Genomic DNA, 16,499 nt, shown 5'->3' with positions numbered 1-16,499 from the left:
TTTCTTCAGAACATCTGCATGTTTCCAGCATTTCCTGGCCTTGTTTCAGAGTTCCAGAATATGCAATATTTTGCTTTCTGTAGCTGTAATGTGTCTGCATAGGGAGAATGTGAATTCAACTCAATTATTATTTTTTTAACTGAATCAGGTTAATGATACCTTAGGAAGACAGTTTCTCACTCACCTGTTCAGAGGAGTTGTGTTGTTCACAATTCATTGATCTAAAAGTGATTCTGGTAACTGGTGTGAAAACTCCAGCAGCCACACCCCAGCTCAGGACTGCCTGGTCCTCCAGTGGACGCCAGCAAATGCCATGCCATAGCTGCACTCACTGTAGAAAACAAAAGCCAAACCAATCAAACAAAAGACTCGAGATGACTTACTCCGCCACCCGGTGTTTCAAATCCAAACGTTGGCTGATCAGATATTTATAATTTCCATTCACTGTTGCAATCAGATTGTGCTGTGGACACAATAGAGAGCTGTTTAATTCAAATTAAATCAAATCACATTAAACCTCAAACCTTTATACTAGAAACTTTATACTGCTACATTCTGAATCATTTTTGAGTCTTCAGTCTTCAGATTAAACACTGGCAAAGCAACACTGGTATAAATTTCACTCCTCTGAGATCTCACCCTGCACTGGCTGTACTTCAGTGCAACTACAGTATAAAGGAGCAGCACCAGTATAAACAACCCAGCATGCACTGAGGCAAATCGCATTTCGAGACAGGTCACCAGATAGCGAGAAAGGCCGTTCGGTCCATCTTAGCTCATCTAATCAGAATGACTTAAAAGTCCCCCCATTGCAGCGCCTAATTGGTTCTTAGATGACTCCAGGGTTTTAATCTCCACTCTTCCGTCACAGTTGGAGTAATGTGTGCAGTTTTGGGCTCAGTGAGGAAGCACAGAAGGTTTTCTGTCTCCCCTGTTGTTCTGTGTCCTGACACCTTCATGAGAAGGCATTTGAGGGGACTGGCTGAGGTCACATGAGCTGTCATCAGGAGAGGGGATGGCATCATGAAGACGGACTCAAGCCATGCCACTTGTGCTGGGTCCTCAATCGAAATGCCCAGTGCTCAGCAGAAGGGCAGACTTGATAGTATTAGTTAGATCCTTCAGACCTGAGAGCTGGTGCCCTGAATCTCTGGGAAGCCAGTTGAAATAGTTCTCTGCCAACGATCCCCCAAGGCCTGATGGCAAGTGGTCAAAGCATTCATCTGGGATGCACTGACTGGTCTTGAGGCCTCTCAGTTAGGGGAGATGTAGAAATTCCTGGTACTGCTCCTTACTCCAGGCAGTGCTGTATTGTGTTGACTCTGTCTTGGATATTGGCGCCGACAATGGAATTGGTCTCTGCCATGACCCTGCCATCTGTCTCAGGTCCTCTGAGATGGCCCTCAGAGCCTCAATGTGAGTGTAATGCTCAACCAGCATCCTTCATTTTAGAGCAGGGCCACCAAGATCCGAGACCCTAGGCCCGAGAGCCAAGGGTTGGCTTCTGCGGAGTCTCTGCTCCCCGTTGTTAGATCCTTGGACCTCTGACTTCTCCAGCACCTTTGTGTGCTGTGTCTCACCCAATGACAAACCCTTGATCAGCACTATCTACATTCCCCTTGGTGTATTTCGCTGTGGTGTGAGTGTGCGGGTTGTCTTGGTTACAGGATATATCCCAGGGTTGAATCCAAAACCAAACAAAGAGCAAGAAAGGGACAAGACTTGGGTTACAGCTTGAGTTTTGTGTTTTTTTTTACTGGTGATGAATATTCTTTATAAACTTTAATAAGTACACATTATGAAATAAAGAAATAAATGGAAAAAGATTTCTATTTTAAAGCCAGAGTTTTGGGGTTGAATTTTGCCGGCGCTCAGAGGGCGGGTTTGGAGGCGGGTCCGCTGTCAAAATCCAAATGATTGACAGTGGGGCGGTATCTTGCTCTAAACCCGCCTCCTTGTCAGTTTCCCTAGTGCCGGTTCTGCCTGCGCTCTGCAGACATGGCACAAAGCGGCGGGTCATTCAATCGGGCTAGTTAGGAGGGTGTTTAAAGTAATTTAATCACCATTTTACCAGTTACAAAGCATTTTGCCATATTTTCCATGAGGTTCCCGTCGCTTGGGGATCATGCCAGGTAAGTATGTCGGGTTCTGAACAACTCTCCATTTCTTTCATTTGGTGACAGCTGCAAAAGTGATATAAAAGCTACCATTTCACAGCTGGTCACTTTCCAATCTCAGAAGCTTCAGCATTCATGATTTGGAACCCACTTTTGAGCTTTATGCACATTTGAAGTGTTTGGAGTAATCTCTCTATCCACTGTCACCTCCTTGGAACAACCTATCTCAACATTGACAGATTACTTCTGTCATTTCAACCTCACCTGCCATCTATTCCATCAGCATCAATGCCCTTGAAAAAATCTCACCTTGGTCCTCAGAATCCCAACACGATCAGCCCCAACACCAGCAGCACCAGGCACACCAGCAGCACCAACATCCACACCAACCTTCTCCGCAATCAACTGATGCTGCACAGGACACAGGGCATCAGCACCCGGCCACATTGCTGCCCGGTACGCCAGTGATGGACTCACCATGTCCAGATTTACTTCACTGTACACTCTGGCTGCCACATGATGCACCAGGTTGGAACCACCCCACACCAGCACCATAAAGCATCCCTATAATGTCCAAGCCATTCCTTTCACACTCATCACCATTGGGGGGTGGGGCGGGGGCGGGGGGTGGGGGGGGGGGGTGATGAGACCTTATGTCTCACCACTCACTGGAACTCACTAAGACACTTTCAAGGGTGCACACCAAGAACGCAAAGTGTTGAAAATAAAGATTTCAATGTTTGCCAGCACATTACCAGACACTTCACATGAACATTGGCTAAAACACCCAAGTGCCTACCCTTGTGTGTTGTTAGTTGGTATGCTTGTAGTAGGATGAGGGTGAGTATGAGGGGTGGTTAGTGAGATGGGGAAGTGATAATGTAGATAGAAAGGGATGGGTGGAGGTGCAAGTTAAGTTGGTGTAAGTAAGGATGTGCAGGAGTAGGGTAGGGAAGGCAGAGTGATGTGGATGTGATAAGTGGCTCATTAAAGGGGAGGGCCCAAGCCCACAACTCTGTGGGGCCCTACCTGGACCACCGGGGAGCGGGGTGCCGTGCCAGCAGCCTGGCACACAAGAGGAGTACCGGGCTTCCAGATCGCGGCACGGACCCTGCGTTCAAAGGCGCAACAAGTAAGTCGGACAACTTTTTTCCCCTGCTCGCCACCTCCCCTTTAATTAGCCTCCTGCTGCTCTGTTCCTGCCCCCTAAATCGGGCGCTGTCATCGCCCAGCGCAGATTCAGGGGGCGTGGGCCAATTTTGCAGGCGGGGCAAAAACGGGGCGCTGCGCACGGTGATGATGTTGTCATCGCCTGTGCAGCGGAGCGGGGTGCTACCGGCTACCACCACTGCTAAACCCCGCTGAATTTAGCAGGAGTCGTTAGCAGCGCCACGACCGGGCGAAAAATTGTTTGCGCCCTGTTAGCAGCCCCCCCGGGGGCGGTAACAAGAGGCGCAAATGCACCGAATTTCTAGCCCATTGTATTTTCATTCATTTTGTTTGTTGCAATAGTTTATAGTGCAACATCGTAATTAGGCTGCAAAACGATAGTAATCGGCGAATATTTGAACAAGGAGCAAAATGCAAATGCTGAAAGCACTCAGGGAGCAGCTGTGGAAATAAGAGACAAGCTCATCTTTCAGGTGCGGACCCGAGCAATCCGATGAAATGTTAATTTGTCTGTTCTCTCCATGGGTGAATATTTGAAGTCCAGCCTTAGTCTCACTGACCTTCATACAATCAGTAGATTAGTCTGAACATTGTTTCGTTAATAGAAAGTAACAGACTTTGGCCTGGATTTTAACACTCATTTAAAATAAATGAGTTAAAGCTGGTGTATAAATAATGCCAATCAGAAAATCTCAATGTTTGGCGGATACTGTTTCCATAGTGGGCAGTAAATTCACTTACTTCAGGTCTGTTAGTATTTTTTGCTTTTTGAAAGGAAGAGGATTGAGCTGTTAGATGAAGAAACATTATATTCTGTGTTTTTATAGTGCTGTACCATAAAATTAAGCAATCACAACACAATGTAGAAAGTATCAATCTTTATATAGCCTGCCACTGGACATAAAAGAAAGAGCTTTCATTTATATAGCGCCTTTCATGACCTCAGGGTGTCCCAAAGCGCTTTACAGCCAATGAAGTACTTTTGAAGTGTAGTTCCTTGCTCTTCTTCGAATAGTGCCGTGGAATCTCTTATGTCCACCCGAGAGGTTAAACGTTTAATGTTTCATCTGAAAGATGGCACCTCCAACAGTACAGCGCCCCCTCAGTCCTTCGTGTCCACAAAAACAAGCTACACAGGGAAATATATAAAAAATAGTCCAAACTACACGGAGGGAGGAAGGCTTTGCATTCCTTCAAGTGCCTCCATCTATTTAGTACACCATGCTTCCACACAGTTACGGTAAGAGATAATTATGTTTGTACATGAAAGGCATTTTGTTTCAGAATTGTTTAACAGTTGGCAAATTATTAATGCATGCTTGTGCAATGAGAGTTCTTTAGAGTCATGCTGTTCCTCTGTTTTACCAAACTAAGCTTGGTGCATTGCACATCGGATAACATATACTTAAGAGTGTGTTAAACAGAGAATGATGGCTTGGAGAATGTTACATGGCTATGAGACATTCAAGGACTTCAAATAACATCCTCATTTGCAAGGGTGTGGTGGGTGCTTGAATTCAGCCTTCAAACTTCTCCGGATTTAACTTACTTTCTGTACAACGCACAATTTCGTTTGAATGATCTTTTCAGAATTTTCCCACTGTAGTTTTATCAGCATTTACATCGCACTGTTACCTCTGTAAACCAGCAGCATTGCAACTGTCTGGATTTTTGCATGTGGGCTCTGTGATCATGTGACAGGAAGTAGCGGCGTCTCACAGCACGGAACGGTAGATCAGATTTATAGCGGGGCCAGCTGCCAGGAAGAGGGGGCTTTTTACTGACAAGTAATACTATGTTGTATAGGAATGGTACATCGCTCATATATTTATATATAAATAAATAATCATCTACCTGTCTAGGATGCTGGATAACATTTTAAGCTGTTGGTTCTTTGCTGTTATGAGGGGGGAGGGTTAGAGTTCCTCTGGTCCACATGTGTAGCAACATCATAGATGCATTTGTGAAGATTAAAAAAAAACAAGATTACGATTTCACCGGAAATGCTGAATACGAGGCAGAACTTTCCAGCCCCCTGTGCCCCTGGTAGGTCCTCGCGTGCAGCAAGTGGCTTCTTGGAAAATCGTAGGAAAGAATTGCCTGTGATTTTCCTCCCATTCATTTCAATAAATTGTGGGCAAAGCAGCCACGATGTTCTAATTAGTCACCAGCTGCATGCAGGGCCCTTTCAGTCTAGGGCAGTTCCAACAACAACTTGTATTTATATAGCACCTTTAATGTAGTAAAACATCACAAGACGCTTCACGGGAGCGTTATCAAACAAAATTTGACAATGAGCCACATAAGGAGATATTAAGACAGATGACCAAAAGCTTGATCAAAGAGGTAGGTTTTAAGGAGCGTCTTAAAGGAGGAGAAAGAGAGGCGGAGAGGTTTAGGGTGGGAATTCCAGAGCTTAGGGCCCAGGCAGCTGAAGGCACAGCCACCAATGGTGGGACGATTAAAATCGGGGATGCACAAGAGGCCAGAATTGGAGGAGCGCAGAAATCTTGGAGGGCTTTCGGGCTGGAGGAGGTTACAGAGATAGGGAGGGACGTGGCCATGGAGGGAGTTGAACACAAGGGTGAAAATGTAAAATTCGAGGCGTTGCTGGACCGGGAACCAATGTTGGTCAGCAAGGATGGGGGTGATGGGTGAAATGGGACTCAGTGCAAGTTCGGATATGGGCAGCAACATTTTTGATGAGCTGAAGTTTACGGAGGGTGGGAGGGTGGGCCAGCCAGGAGAGCTTTGGTATAGTTGAGTCTGGAGATAATAAAATCATACACCTGGGGTTGGGTTGCTGAAGAACTACTGGTTCCAGAAGGATGCTAAAATGTTGAATTATATAGTTTATTGCTTTCCAGTTCCTGTATCTGGTACAATTTTTACTTTGGCAGAATGTATGCATTGGGAAAAAATTCATCATTTTTATATTGTTTGCAGTCCTTTTAATCACTAACAAAATCCAGATGGATTTTTTTTCCATCAGCTTCTATAGAATACACAATATTTCAAAATAGGAAGATCCCTCACCTAGATTTTCTAATTGGCTTTAATTTATTGCTAGTACTAACCTGTTTACTTTAAACGAGTTGACTTAAATAAGCTAACAACAGCATTAAAATATCAGATCAGAAAATCTAAGCTGTGTGTTGAAGTAGTTATTCCGGATCTTTTCCTGTTGAAGATAGTTCATCTATGGGGAGATTACTGAGATGCTGGAATGGAATGCAAAATTTCAAAACTGTTTTGATACTCAATTGACATTTAGCCACTTTTAGAACTCGACAGCCCGTGGGAACAATAGCTTTATTCAAGGAGAAGAGTTTGATTAAAGGTTATGTATGAATAGGTGTAACTGTAACATTCCCACACCTGATACAACGCTGTACTGTTTGTACAGTTTATTTGCTTGCTAAATTTAGTCGACATTTCTTGTGATTTGGGACACTTTATTTAGGTCAAGCGCTGATTCCTCAACAACCAAAATAAGATGTCCTCCTGGAACTGCTGTCAATATGCCATTTTGCTAAGAGTTTGTGAAGAAAGAAAGAAAGACTTGCATTTATATAGTGCCTTTCCCAACCTCAGGGTGTCCCAAAGCGCTTTACAGCACATTTTCTTTTTGAAGTGTAGCCACTGTTGTAATCTGCCTCCTCTCGAACGACAGTGACCAGTGATTCACTCTTGGCAACTGGAGCTGCATTCCCACCAATGTAACTAGTGGATGGCTCTGTTCTGCCCTTAATTTGTCCAGAATTTTCTGTATTGGCAGCACGGAGTATTTAAATGGTGCCCAATTGCCTTTAGGTGTTGTAACAAGCCATTTCCTTGGATGGAGTGTTCATGTCGCAGTCTGTCAGACTGTTAATCAGCCTGCAAATCCTTCCGCTGCTTCACACTGTTCTTCCCATGAAGACATGAAAAACAAGCAAATAGCCATTTTCTCAGCTGATGGCAGTAGCATTCATTTATTGCTGGTGACATGAATCAGTCATTCATGAAAGAAAGACTTATGAAATAATACTGAGCGGTTTGCGGGCGGTGCTGTCCAGGGAGAGTATAAATACTCGGGCACGGGCCCAGCTTGCGCAGGACATTCTTAACAGGAACTAGTGAAGGACACAACTAGACCTCCATGTTGTAAAACAGTTGATTAAAGCTTTGTTTAACGCTTAGACCAAGTGCCTAGTAGTTTTCTTACGTCAGCTGGTAATAACCTATTTACTTTAAACAGGTTGACGTAATGACAGTATTATCCCATTTATTTAAATGGACTAACAACGGCATTAAAATAATACAGATCAAAAAATCTAGGCTGGAGTAATTATTCAAGATCTCTTTCTGTTGAGGGTAGTTTCCATGATAATAATTTCATCTGTGGGGAAATGACTGAGCAGTGTACAGGAGTCAGTTTCTTTTTCAGTTTTAGTCCTTTCAGCTGGATCCCATCCTCTCCTGAAGGTGGTGAGGTATCACTCCACCTGCACCAGTCATTCTCTGAAAACTTATGCTTATTCTTCAGTGAGCGTCAGGATAGTATTCGACCTTTGGATTATATCACAGTCAAGCCCGATCCAGTTCTGATCTAAAAACAGAAAATGCTGGAAATACTCAGCAGGTCAGGCAGCATCTGTGGAGAGAGAAACGGAGTTAACGTTTCAGGTCGATGGCCTTTCAAGAAGTTAGAATTATAGCAGGTTTTAAGCAAGTGCAGGGACAGGGAAAGGGGGAGGGGAGGAAAGAACAAAAGGGAAGGCCTGTGATAGGGTGGAAGGCAGGAGAGATTAAATGACAAAAGGGATGATGGTGCAAGGCAAAACAGGATGGTAATGGGACAATAAAAGAAGCAAAGGATGGGTCTAGAGAAACTAAAAATAACAAAAGCAGAATCATTACCAGCAATTGCTGTCCGAAAAAATGGGAGCAGTGGTCATGATCTGAAATTGTTGAACTCAATGTAGAGTCCAGAAGGCTGTAAAGTGCCTAATCGAAAGATGAGGTGCTGTTCCTCGAGCTTCATCTGAGCTTCATTGGCACAGTGTAAGAGGCTGAGGACAGATGTCAGAGTGGGAGTGGAGCAGAGAATTAAAGTGACAGGTGACCAGAAGCTTGGGGTCATGCTTGCGGACTGAACGGAGGTGTTCCGCAGAGTGATCTCCCAATCTGCGTTTGGTCTCCCCAAAGTAGAGGAGGCCGCATCATGAGCGGCGAATACAGTATACTAAATTGAAAGGTGCAGAAGTAAATCGCTGTTTCAGCTGGAAGGAGTGTTTGGGCCCCCCCTCCCCCAGACAACCCATGATCTCCTCCCACCCACCCTCCTGCCTTTCTGATCTACCCCCCACGGCCTTACTGTAATTGCGACTGATAGTTAAAGATGGCCACTCTCTATGGGGAGAAAATAAAATAAAATACAAAATCCCCAGCCAGTAATCAGTTGATGAGCGCACTGCCTAGTGTGGGACTGAGCCAAAGAGACCGGGTTTGATCTCTGATCTGTCCTGAGCGAACTGATCTCAGTCAGTGCAGTGGCACTTGCTCTATAACTGGCCTCTATTACCCATTGCTAGGGAGGGGGAAATGATCAACCCAGGTTTTCCATTGCTGCTCACTATCCAATGGCACCTGCGGGACCTCAGGTGTGATGTTCCCATGTTGAATAGCTAGCTGATACTCACTGTCTTGGTTTACACATGAAGAATGGTACTGGAGATCGTTGGAGCCCATGGGAGCAGATCCCACCAGCAATCACCCCCTTCAGGAGATCTTCTAAAAACTCAAAATCCCAGCTCGGTAGGTTGCATCTTCTCTCCCTTGTTGACTTCTTACATTACACTTTCCTACCAATATGAACCTGCAGAATTTTATGATATTTACACTTTGTAGCATTTGAATAGATTACATACAAAATGGTGCAACAGTTTAAGTTTGCCATAAATGCACTGAAAATAGAGACTTACACTCCCTGCATTTTGATCACCTCAGGCCATTTCGAGTGCGCATCCACGGCTATTAAAAACATTGAGTCCATGAATGGACCAGCAAAATCAATATGCACCCGTTGCCATGGAGATGAGGGCCACTCCCATGGGTGTAGAGGGGCATGTGGTGGTGAATTTTGGACCTTTTGGCATCCTGAGCAGCTCTTTGTCAGGTCCTCGATTTGCTGATCAATCCCCGGCCACCACACATAAGCCCTAGCAAGGCTTTTCATTTTCACCCCTCCCAGATGACCTTCGTGAAGCTTATTGAGCACTCTCTCCCTTAACTTGGGTGGAATTACCACTCGGGATCCACACATCAAGGTCCCCTGGCATACTGACAGCTGTTCTCTTCTGGATGAGAATGCTGGCAACAGTGAGTCGCCGTGTGCTGGCCATCCCTTCACCGCCAAATCATATACCTGAGACAGTGTCGGGTCATTTCGGGTCTCCTTCTCTATACCAGCGTTAGTTACTGGCAAGCATTCAATTATAGTCGAATGAAATATTTCGACAGGATCCACTGCTGGTGCTTCCTCCGCAGTAGGCAGTGGCAGACGTGATAGCCCATCAGCGTTTCCATGCTGTTTCGTGCCCTTATACTCGATTTCATATTGGTGCGCCCCTAGAAAAAGGGACCATCTTTGTAGCCGTTGCGCAGTCATCACCAGAACGCCCTTCTTTGGATTAAAGATGGAGACAAGTGGTTGGTGGTCCTCCATCTGACAATACATATAGGTCCATTTTTGGTGTTTCCTTGCCGTTATATATAACGTTCACCCTTATTTTTCCTTTGGGGTAGACTTTTTGCCCCATGTACGTCTTCAAGACAATCTTTGTATCTCTCAAGGGTATATGTGAGAATAGCCGCTTGTAGTCCCTTCGGTTTATGACTGTTAGGGCTGATCCTGTGTCCAATTCCATTTTCACTTGGACTCCTGCTATCTTGAGCGTGACCCAGGTAGTTTGGTGATCCTCCGTTTTGATCACATTATGTAGTTTCAGACAACCCAGCTCCTTGCTTCCGGAGTCTGTATCACTCTTCTGTTCGTCTGAACTACTCTCCGTCACCTTATGTACCTTCTTGTACTTCTCCTGTGGAGATTTCTTGCTGCTGGTTTTCTTTCCCGACCTGCAGACTCTTGCTATGTGTCCTACTTTTTCACACTGTCTGCACACTTTGTCCTTGAACCAGCAATCATTATCACAGAATCACAGAAACCCCACAATGCAGATAGAGGCCCTTTCGGCCCATCGAGCCTGCACCGACACATATCCCACCCGATCCCCGTAACCCCTACACCAACACATATCCCACCCTATCCCCGTAACCCCACGTATTTAATCCCCCTAACACTAAGGGTCAATTTATCATAGCCAATCAACCTAACCCGCACATCTTTGGACTGTGGGAGGAAACCGGAGCACCCGGAGGAAACCCACGCAAACACGGGGAGAACTTGCAAACTCCACACAGACAGTCACCCGAGGCCGGATTCGAACCCGGGTCCCTGGCGCTGTGAGGCGTCGTGTGTTGTTCTGCCGCAGCGATAGCACTTCACTGTTCCGTATGACATTTCATTTGTGCCATATTCTTGCGGTCTCCGTTGTATCTCTGCAGCGCCCCGTGCTGCTGCTTCGTGTGATACTGCCATGCTGAAAGCCTTGTCCAGCGTAAGATCCTTTTCTGATAGAAGCCGTTTCTGGGTTCCTTCACTTTGAAGCCCACACACAAACTTGTCCCTTAAAGTATCTGCTAGTCCCGTTCCAAACTGACAGTGTTTCGATAGCTTGCGCAGTTCCGTTAAATACTCAGCATTACTTTCATCTTTATGCTGGTTCCTTTTCTGAAACTTAAATCTTTCTGCTATCAGCAGCGGTGTGGGGTTTAAGTGGTCCTGTAGGATTGACACTATGTTTTCAAAATCCTTTTCTACTGGCTTCTCTGGGGTTACTAGGTTTCATAGTAAGCCATACGTTTTTGCACCCATTGAATTCAACAATTCCAGCGCTTTCTTGTCATCTGGCACTTCATTCGCCTTGCAGTATACTTCTATGCGTTCGACATATGTCGTCCAATCTTCGACTTCATTGTCGAACGCTGTGATACTGCCACTCTTCGGCATTTTTGGGTGTGGTTAGACTGGCTTAAAATGGCGTTTCCCGCGCTTTCCTTTCTTCCCCGCAGCGGCTTAAAATGGCGTCTCCCGCGCTTTCCTTTCTTCCCCGCTGCGGCTTAAAATGGCATCTCCCGCGCTACTGCCAACGCCGCTCTCGGCGGTCCTCGTGGCAAATGGCGATGCCCTGTGGGTTTCGTGCGCTGCTCCTGCGCTGCTGCCAATACCGCTCTCTGCGGTCCTCGTGGCAATGGCAGCGCCTTGCGTTTTCCTGCGCGCCTCTCTCCCCCGTTGACGCTGCTCGGCCCCCGAACACCGGCTGCGCTCTGCTCTCTCTCATCTCTCTCCCCCATTGACGCTGCTCAGTCCTGAACACCGGCTGCGCCCTGTGCGCTCTGCCCTCTCTCCCTCCCCCGTCGACGCCGCTCGGCCTTTTTCTGTGCCGCTCGGTCGGCTCTAGCCGCCGCTGTCCGGGAAGGGTCTGCGCAGTACCTGTTGCCAGCCCGCCTCACTGGACCACCATGATTGGAAAGCCAAGCCTGGCTCTCGACAGCCTCCCCTGCGATGCTCAAATCTCCACTGGATGACTGGGCGGTTGCCCGTGGTCGACGCCCGTGCTTCTGGACTCGACCTCCTTCCACTGTTCTCCAGGAGCGAATCCCTGGGAGGTGATGCAGAGTTGCAGGTAGGTTCGAATCTGCTCGTAGCCAATGTTAGATCCGTGTATCTTAATGTTGTGTCCTTCAATAATCAGACAAAAGACTACAGGGAACGATCAACAGGTGTTTACTGAATGAGGGTTCAAACTGCAACTGACTGTACAGATCACTACTCAGGGTTTATATACAGGTGTGGTCACTGCCGGTACTACAGGATACAGGAGCTGTAAAAAGTAGTTCTCCCCCTTAAAGGTACATACATTACAATAACCAGGAGTGAGTGCACCTTCCAAGGAACCTGTGACACCTGCGGTAAATGTCTGTGCACTGAAACCGTTCTTCAAACACTTTCTTAGTTAGATTGATTACACAACGAAATTCTGCCTGAGCCAGCCTTATCACAAATTAAGTTAGGAGAATATTTTTCAACTGCAGAGCCAAGTATCTCTCTTTCGGTTTTCGCTCTCCTCTTCTACCTTTAACTAGGTTGATTTTCTTGCGGCTCTGCTGTTTCTGGATGGTTTTACACCGGGTCTGGAGAATTGTTCAGTGAAAAGCACAGCTTGACAAACACTTCCCCAAGTGGATTCCATGAACAAGTTGGTTATTGTATGAAGGTGAGAAATGGGACTGGAAAGAAGTGCCTCTGGTTTTGGTTAGCAGACATTCTCTGGTCACAAGATCCATTATATAAGTCTGTGTGGATTAGTTGGCTCATGGGTCTTGTGCTCTTGCTGCTACATTTGGCCTGTGTCCACTGGTTACCTTACAGGTTTCACGCGCGAGTGACCCTTCAGTTTACTTACAGGTAGGATGGTGGCGCCTTTTAAATGTCTCTTTTCAAACTAACTTACTTTCAGGCAGCCAAATTCAAAACCAATTTCTTTGCACCGAGTGAATGGACCAACAGCTCTACTGGCAGAGTTCAGGATTTGCATGATTGGGGCAGGTCAGAGTTCAAATTCAAAGAGTGACCGATGCTTGACTCCAGCCACTTCAATGGACAAGTTTCATCAGAAGTTGCGCAGGGTACCTGGTGACACAGTAGCAGTCGAGATGACAAACTGGGAAGGAGACCCATGTATGAAAGATGCCTGGTGCTTGTCGATATGGAATGGCATTGATGGCAGCAGCTGAGAGGCCAGAGCTCAGGTGAAAGAAGGCAGCATGAAGCTGGCAAGGCGGCAGAGGTGGGAATATTGCGGGAGAAACTAATGACCAAAACTGAAGTTCAAGTCTAAAAAAAATACTTCAACTTGGGAGAGCTGCTTTATCATTGCTCATTCATCAATGTGTCACTAACTCATTCAAGGGTGTCCTTGAAGCATTTCCTCTGCCCACCTGGGGCTCTCTTGCCGTGTCGGAGCTCCGAGTAGAGCATGGACCATGTACAGCAGGCACCTCAAAGCACTGGAGAGGTACCACCAATGCTGCCTCCGCAAGATCCTGCAAATCCATTGGCAGGATAGGCGCACCAACGTCAGTGTTCTCGCTCAGGCCAACATCCCCAGCGTCGAAGCTTTGACCATGCTCGATCAGCTCCGATGGACGGGTCACATCGTCCGCATGCCCGATACGAGACTCTCAAAACAAGCGCTCTACTTGGAGCTCCGACATGGCAAGAGAGCCCCAGGTGGGCAAAGGAAACACTTCAAGGACACTTTCAAAGCCTCCTTGAAAAAGTGCAACATCCCCACTGACACCTGGGAATCCCTGGCCCAAGACCGCACAAAGTGGAGGAGAAGCATCCGGGAAGGCGCCGAACACCTCGAGTCTCTTTGCCGGGAGCAAGCGAAAGCCAAGTGCAAGCAGCGGAAGGAGCGCACGCCAACCCAAGCACCCCACCCACCCACCCCTTCAACCACCGTCTGCCCCACCTGTGACGGAGACTGTAGGTCCCGCATTGGACTCATCAGTCACCTGAGAACTCATCTTTAATGTGGAAGCAAATCATCTTCGGTTCCGAGGGACTGCCTAAGAGGAGAACTAACTCATTTAACTTTTGTCAAATAAACTAAACCTTGACTTAAAAGCTTTAAATAGCAAACACACTCTATATAGTGTGTGACAAAGTATGTATAAAATCATGCTGCTTCACTTGCACAGTGAATAATAGAGACACCCCTGCATGCAGTCACCGCCACTTTGCAATCCATCCTGTCTTGTGGTTGAATAATCTGCTGTCTGTCAGTTTATTTACAAAGAAATATGGGGGCTGATGATTTTCCATTTAACAGATAAAGTGAATTGAGATTACTGGAATGGGGGGTTACACGGGGTTCTGTGGTAAATTAAATTGACTGTTAGTTGCTGTTTTAATACAAGTATGGAGATAACCATCAGGGGTTTCACATTGAACAGCACAGTAGATGTTCTCACAGGTAAATGCAAAAGTTGAAACCAAATGAGATGCACATTAAAACAACACTAAATCAACAGCAAAATCCTTCGTCACATTAAAGGATTCAGATGAAACTTCACTACTCACACTCCATACAGTTTAGATGTCCATGTCCCGGTGGTGTGAAGGGCGGGATGGTCTGATTGAATCCCTCAGACAAACTCCCTACTCTCTGTTACCTGGTGCTGTACACATGTGAGGATCTGTCACTTCTGACCAAAAAGGTGAAACGTTCTCCTTTGCTCTTGTGGGACTCTGTGATTTACTTGTGTTATTGGGTGGTTGGTGTCATAGCTGCGATTAGCATTGAAAATATCTTATAGCGAGCTGTTTAGAAGTGGGATCACGAAGCTAGGTAAAATCCGGGCCCATCTAACTCATCCTTTCATAGAGTCCTAGAGGGAGAAATTGGTCCCTGTTGAGTCTGCCTTTTGGGTGAGAAATTAGCTTTGGAGGAGGGAACCAATCTCTAGGCACGTGCTCGATCTCGCCGCCAAATTGGAAACTGGAGACTGCCAAGTGTACAGGGCGCCCGCCTGAAACAGGTGTCAGGCCCCTTGAATATGAAAATCAGGGGCCTAACGCCTGTTTTAGGACCCCACACCCATTAAACCGGGTGGAGCATGTGCCACACATGCTCCACTCAGGCTTTCTGGGATTACAGCGGCCTAATCAGGGGCCCTTAAAGGGGCCGCTGGAGTGCTGCCGACCAACAGGTAAGTTGACTCTTTTTCCACTTGGCTTTATGTAGAGCCGGGAGGAGCCAGCTCAATTTCCCCAGGCCCCAACTGGCAGGCTGCATGGGGAGGGCAGATTGGTTTTAAGGCAAGGTGATCCGTGGGCCAATCTACAGCGAGCCTCAAGCAAATGCCTTCGGGTTGCACGTTCCAGGAGCGTCGTACACTTCCTACCAGTTTTCCAGCGCTACACGAATTTCTTCCCCCATCCCAGTCTCTAATGACCCAGGTATTAATCATCCTTTGGGCAAAGACGTTCTTCCTGACATCAATCCTGAACAGGACTTTTAGCACCTTGTACCTGTGCCCACTTGTCCTGCGGTCACGGTTTAACTTTAAAATATTTCTCTGGATTTATTGTTTCTATTCTGTTTAGTTGCTACTGATCTTCTCCCTGTTATTTGACTCCATTCAACACCTGAATTTTTCTAATATTTCCTCATAACTTGCCATAAGCACTTAAAATCAGCCAAGTCTCTGCAAGCCTGTGTTTAAATTGCTGTCAGGCTCATACTCAGTAAATACTCTTACACGCCTCACGTGTGTTTAGGGTACTTGTTAGGGTACATGATTTTAGGGTACTTGTTGGACTTATTTTTCAGCTCTTTCTTGTATTCTTAAACTCCTCCAAGCTGGTGCTGACTGACAGCTGCTCACCTTAATCCTTTTCCCAGAAAGCTCCTCCCCATTCCTTTGCTTGCCACAAAAATGATAACACAAAGCAAATAAAATGTATTTAACAAATGACACCAGAATGTGCGATGTAGAATAAGCGCATGTGCTATCGTGCAGTGATTATAATGAACAAATCAATCAACTATTTTCCTTGATCCCTTACTTATAGTTGAGATTAAGAAACCAGTTTGATTCTTATACAATAGAAATACTTAAATGACAAGTTGCTCAATGATAGGTTTTTAAACTTAATTGGGGCTGCATTTTTTTTCTTTGTGGCACAGCCTCGGGCTTGGATTTGTGCGGTAAGCTCGATTCTCGGGCTGGTCGTAGATCCTCATCTCAGCCAGGCCATCATGTGCAAAGCGGAGATGGAGGGGTGAAACTCAGAGCGGGGTACAGCATAGCGCCTGTGTCCCTAGACAAGGGAAGGAAGGGACATGTCAAAGACAAGTCAGCCAGTCTGCTTTTCAATCACCTCCTGGGAACTGGCAGCTGAGCAAACCATGCATGGTACCAGGGTACCTAACTAGCTTAAAAGTAAGGAAAAATATGAAGTCATAAATTTAAATTCAAAATTAACCTTTTGTCTGTTGTATTTTTAATTCACATTAGGTCTGCATTTTGCAAGTGTTA

Source organism: Somniosus microcephalus, chromosome 21 (assembly GCF_052327205.1).
Source record: "Somniosus microcephalus isolate GS21.2 chromosome 21, FLI_Smic_1.0, whole genome shotgun sequence".
Classification (NCBI taxonomy): domain Eukaryota; kingdom Metazoa; phylum Chordata; class Chondrichthyes; order Squaliformes; family Somniosidae; genus Somniosus; species Somniosus microcephalus.
The sequence above is the reverse complement of the archived record's forward strand: the minus strand, read 5'-3'. Positions refer to the sequence as shown.